The sequence below is a fragment of the Oncorhynchus keta genome, chromosome 11 (assembly GCF_023373465.1).
Source record: "Oncorhynchus keta strain PuntledgeMale-10-30-2019 chromosome 11, Oket_V2, whole genome shotgun sequence".
Classification (NCBI taxonomy): Eukaryota; Metazoa; Chordata; class Actinopteri; order Salmoniformes; family Salmonidae; genus Oncorhynchus; species Oncorhynchus keta.
In genome coordinates this window covers 9675736-9681735 of record NC_068431.1, presented here as the reverse complement: position 1 = coordinate 9681735, position 6000 = coordinate 9675736, and the positions used below count along the sequence as shown (strand labels likewise).

The 6000-nt window shown below is 46.6% G+C and overlaps 1 pseudogene; it reads right to left on the bottom strand.

Annotated features, from left to right (window-relative positions):
* The window catches only part of LOC118371115 (teneurin-2-like), a 474921-nt pseudogene that overhangs the window by 35842 nt on the left and 433079 nt on the right, over positions 1 to 6000 (bottom strand).

Here is a 6000-nt window from a genome sequence, read left to right as displayed (position 1 = left end):
CTGAGTCTCAGGGATGATGTGCCTCTCTGCAGGGTGAGAGCTGAAGAAGGAGGAGAGGGGCGAGGCCACCACCACAGGGTCGGGGAGGACGTAGCCGCTGAGGTCACAGGCTGGGATGGTGTTCTCCTCTGTCTTCAGCACCAGCGTGTCCATGGCATAGAACCGGTTCCAGGGTAGCCACACCGTGCGCTCCTGGCTCAGGAACGGAGCTCGCTCGAAGAGCAGGGCCAGAGACACGCCCCCATTGGCCACCAGGTCAAATCTAGAGAGGAACAAAGACAGAGGGCAAAGGGGATTTACAAACCCGTTGATCCTCGCCATCCTCAAATCACTCAAAGATATCCAAGTCACCTAAGGGACATAAATCCATTCATACATCTAAAGATCTGTTGTCATATTCAAACACCAAAAAAATCACCTACGTGCCGTCCTGACGAGTCAGGGTGAAGCCATAGTGGGGGTACTTGACAAACGTCACGTTGACCCCCACCAGGGGAGTCCCGTCCGTGGTCACGACCTGGCCTCTGATCAACGCTGCCAGGCTGCAAGAGAGGACATAGCTACAAGGTGAAGGTATGAAGATGGTGTAACAACACATTAATCAAATCTCTTAATGTACAGTGCAGTGCATTCAGAAAGTATTCAGACCCCTTGACTTTTTCCACATTTTGTTACGTTTACAGTCTTATTCTAAAATTGATTAAATAGTTTTTTCCCCCCTCATCAATCTACACACAGTACTGCATAAAGGCAAAGCAAAAACAGGTTTTTAGAAATGTATAAAATATAAAAAACAGAAATATCACATTACATAAGAATTCAGACCTTTTACTCAGTACTGTGTTGAAACACCTTCGGCAGCGATTACAGCCTCAAGTCTTCTTGGGTATGACGCTACAAGCTTGGCACATCTGTATTTGGGGAGTTTCTCCCATTCTTCTCTGCAGATCCTCTCGTTCATCTTTCCCTCGATCCTGACTAGTCTCACAGTCCCTGCCTCTGAAAAACATCTCCACAGCATGATACCGCCACCACCATGCTTCACCGTAGGGATGGTTACAGGTTTACTCCAGACATGATGCTGCCACCACCATGCTTCACCGTAGGGATGGTTACAGGTTTACTCCAGTCATGATGCTGCCACCACTATGCTTCACCGTAGGGATGGTTACAGGTTTACTCCAGACATGATGCTGCCACCACTATGCTTCACCGTAGGGATGGTTCCAGGTTTACTCCAGACATGATGCTGCCACCACTATGCTTCACCGTAGGGATGGTTACAGGTTTACTCCAGACATGATGCTGCCACCACTATGCTTCACCGTAGGGATGGTTACAGGTTTACTCCAGACATGATGCTGCCACCACTATGCTTCACCGTAGGGATGGTTACAGGTTTACTCCAGACATGATACTGCCACCACCATGCTTCACCGTAGGGATGGTTACAGGTTTACTCCAGACATGATGCCGCCACCACTATGCTTCACCGTAGGGATGGTTACAGGTTTACTCCAGACATGATGCCGCCACCACTATGCTTCACCGTAGGGATGGTTACAGGTTTACTCCAGACATGATGCCGCCACCACTATGCTTCACCGTAGGGATGGTTACAGGTTTACTCCAGACATGATGCCGCCACCACTATGCTTCACCGTAGGGATGGTTACAGGTTTACTCCAGACATGATGCCGCCACCACCATGCTTCACCGTAGGGATGGTTACAGGTTTACTCCAGACATGATGCTGCCACCACCATGCTTCACCGTAGGGATGGTTACAGGTTTACTCCAGACATGATGCTGCCACCACTATGCTTCACCGTAGGGATGGTTACAGGTTTACTCCAGACATGATGCCGCCACCACCATGCTTCACCGTAGGGATGGTTACAGGTTTACTCCAGACATGATGCCGCCACCACTATGCTTCACCGTAGGGATGGTTACAGGTTTACTCCAGACATGATGCCGCCACCACTATGCTTCACCGTAGGGATGGTTACAGGTTTACTCCAGACATGATGCCGCCACCACCATGCTTCACCGTAGGGATGGTTACAGGTTTACTCCAGACATGATGCCGCCACCACCATGATTCACCGTAGGGATGGTTACAGGCTTACTCCAGATATGACGCTTTGCATTCAGGCCAAAGAGTTGAATCTTGGTTTCATCAGACCAGAGAATCTTGTCTCTCATGGAATAAATTTGATGCCTTTTGGCAAACTCCAAGCGGGCTGTCATGTGCCTTTTACTGACCAGTGGCATCCATCTGGCCGCTCTACCATAAAGGCCTGATTGGTGGAGTGCTGCAGAGATGGTTGCCCTTCTAGAAGGTTCTCCCATCTCCACAGCGGAACTCTGGAGCTTTTTTAAAGTGACCATCAGGTTATTGGTCACCTACCTGACCAAGGCCCTTCTCCCCGATTGCTCAGTTTAGCCGCGCGGCCAGCTCTAGGAAAAGAGTCTTGGTGGTTCCAAACTTCTTCCATTTAAGAAAGATGCCACTGTGCTCTTGGGGACCTTTAATGCTGCAGACATTTTTTGGTACCCTTCCCCAGACCTGTGCCTCAACACAATCCTGACCCGGAGCGCTACGGACAATTCCTTCGACCTCATGGCTTTTGCTAGGACGTGCACAGTCAACTGTGGGACCTTATATAGACAGGTGTGTACCTATCCAAATCATGTACAATCAATTGAATTTACCACACGTGGACTCCAATCAAGTTGTAGAAACATCTCAAGTATGATACATGGAAACAGGATGCACCTGAGCTCAATTTCGATTCTCATAGCAAAGGGTCTGAACACTGATGTAAATTAAGTATTTTTGTTTTTATTTTTATTTTGAATACATTTGTAAAAACTTCTAAAAACCTGTTTTCACCTTGTCATTAAAAGGTATTGTGTGTAGATTGATGGGAATTATTTTTTTGTAACGTATCAAAATATAGAAAAAGTTAAGAGGTCTGAATACTTTCCCAATGCCCTGTGATACTGTGTGACTGTGTGACTGTGTGACTGTGACTGTGACTGTGTGACTGTGTGACTGTGACTGTGATACTGTGTGACTGTGTGACTGTGTGACTGTGATACTGTGTGACTGTGATGACTGTGTGACTGTGTGACTGTGATACTGTGTGACTGTGTGACTGTGATACTGTGTGACTGTGTGACTGTGATACTGTGTGACTGTGAGACTGTGACTGTGATACTGTGTGACTGTGTGACTGTGTGACTGTGATACTGTGTGACTGTGTGACTGTGTGACTGTGTGACTGTGTGACTGTGTGACTGTGATACTGTGTGACTGTGATACTGTGTGACTGTGTGACTGTGAGACTGTGACTGTGAGACTCTGTGACTGTGTGACTGTGATACTGTGAGACTGTGTGACTGTGAGACTGTGACTGTGATACTGTGTGACTGTGTGACTGTGATACTGTGTGACTGTGTGACTGTGATGACTGTGTGACTGTGTGACTGTGATACTGTGTGACTGTGATACTGTGTGACTGTGTGACTGTGATACTGTGTGACTTTGATACTGTGTGACTGTGACTGTGTGACTGTGTGACTGTGTGACTGTGAGACTGTGTGACTGTGACTGTGTGACTGTGAGACTGTGTGACTGTGACTGTGTGACTGTGAGACTGTGACTGTGTGACTGTGAGACTGTGACTGTGAGACTCTGTGACTGTGTGACTGTGATACTGTATGACTGTGACTGTGTGACTGTGTGACTGTGAGACTGTGTGACTGTGACTGTGTGACTGTGTGACTGTGAGACTGTGACTGTGTGACTGTGTGACTGTGATACTGTGTGACTGTGTGACTGTGATACTGTGTGACTGTGACTGTGATACTGTGTGACTGTTTGACTGTGACTGTGATACTGTGATGACTGTGTGACTGTGATACTGTGTGACTGTGATGACTGTGTGACTGTGTGACTGTGATACTGTGTGACTGTGTGACTGTGATACTGTGTGACTGTGACTGTGTGACTGTGTGACTGTGAGACTGTGACTGTGAGACTGTGTGACTGTGTGACTGTGTGACTGTGTGACTGTGATACTGTGTGACTGTGACTGTGATACTGTGTGACTGTGTGACTGTGTGACTGTGTGACTGTGATACTGTGTGACTGTGTGACTGTGATACTGTGTGACTGTGACTGTGTGACTGTGATACTGTGTGACTGTGTGACTGTGAGACTGTGAGACTGTGTGACTGTGTGACTGTGTGACTGTGTGACTGTGATACTGTGTGACTGTGTGACTGTGTGACTGTGATACTGTGTGACTGTGTGACTGTGTGACTGTGATACTGTGTGACTGTGTGACTGTGATACTGTGTGACTGTGTGACTGTGTGACTGTGTGACTGTGATACTGTGTGACTGTGTGACTGTGATACTGTGTGACTGTGTGACTGTGATACTGTGTGACTGTGATACTGTGTGACTGTGAGACTGTGACTGTGATACTGTGTGACTGTGTGACTGTGTGACTGTGATACTGTGACTGTGTGACTGTGTGACTGTGAGACTGTGTGACTGTGATACTGTGTGACTGTGTGACTGTGTGACTGTGTGACTGTGATACTGTGTGACTGTGTGACTGTGATACTGTGTGACTGTGTGACTGTGAGACTGTGACTGTGATACTGTGTGACTGTGTGACTGTGATACTGTGTGACTGTGTGACTGTGAGACTGTGACTGTGATACTGTGTGACTGTGTGACTGTGATACTGTGACTGTGATACTGTGTGACTGTGTGACTGTGTGACTGTGATACTGTGTGACTGTGACTGTGTGACTGTGATACTGTGTGACTGTGTGACTGTGATACTGTGTGACTGTGTGACTGTGTGACTGTGTGACTGTGATACTGTGTGACTGTGTGACTGTGTGACTGTGTGACTGTGATACTGTGTGACTGTGTGACTGTGTGACTGTGTGACTGTGTGACTGTGATACTGTGTGACTGTGTGACTGTGAGACTGTGTGACTGTGTGACTGTGTGACTGTGAGACTGTGTGACTGTGTGACTGTGATACTGTGACTGTGTGACTGTGATACTGTGATACTGTGTGACTGTGTGACTGTGTGACTGTGATACTGTGTGACTGTGTGACTGTGATACTGTGTGACTGTGACTATGTGACTGTGAGACTGTATGACTGTGTGACTGTGTGACTGTGAGACTGTGAGACTGTGAGACTGTGTGACTGTGAGACTGTGTGACTGTGAGACTGTGACTGAGACTGTGTGAAAGTCAGTGGTAATTACTATAGAATATTCTGACCTTATGCTGATGTTTACTGTATAAACAGTTGATTATATCCCGAAGTAAGTAGAATTGATAGATGGGTACTGGATGTCATAAGGTGAATGCACCAATTTGTAAGTCGGACTCTGGATAAGAGCGTCCGCTAAATGACTTAAATGTAAATGTAATGTACACTACCTTGAGTTGAAGGGGTTGTTTCCAGGGATGATGTGGGTGCCATCCCTCCCCACCAGTAACTTGACTCTGTCGTAGAATGATCTGACTTTCAGCGAAGGTGATTGGCTCTGCTGGATGATCTGCAGTGGATCCCTTGCTCCCAGGCACAGTGGATTGGTCAGACACAGACTCTGAACGCAGCAGTCGGGATCCATGCAGTCTGTCAGTCCGTCTGTAAGGGGAAGCACATGATAAAATAACCTGGACAGACAGACACCGCTGCAAATAAATAATGATTCAATGGCATTTTGTTTGTTTGTTGATTTGTCATTTTTCCTTTTGTTGTTGGGTAGAATAAAACAAGATCGTTGTCAAGCAGAAAACAGTGCAACAAAGAACATTTGAAAACATGCAGGTTTACCATCTTGTGTACCCTCTATACTGTGTCAACACAACATATATTCAAATGTTCATTCCCTTTCCATTCTTTTCACAGGTTCATTTATTTCTCTTCAACTAATGTTATATATTCATTAG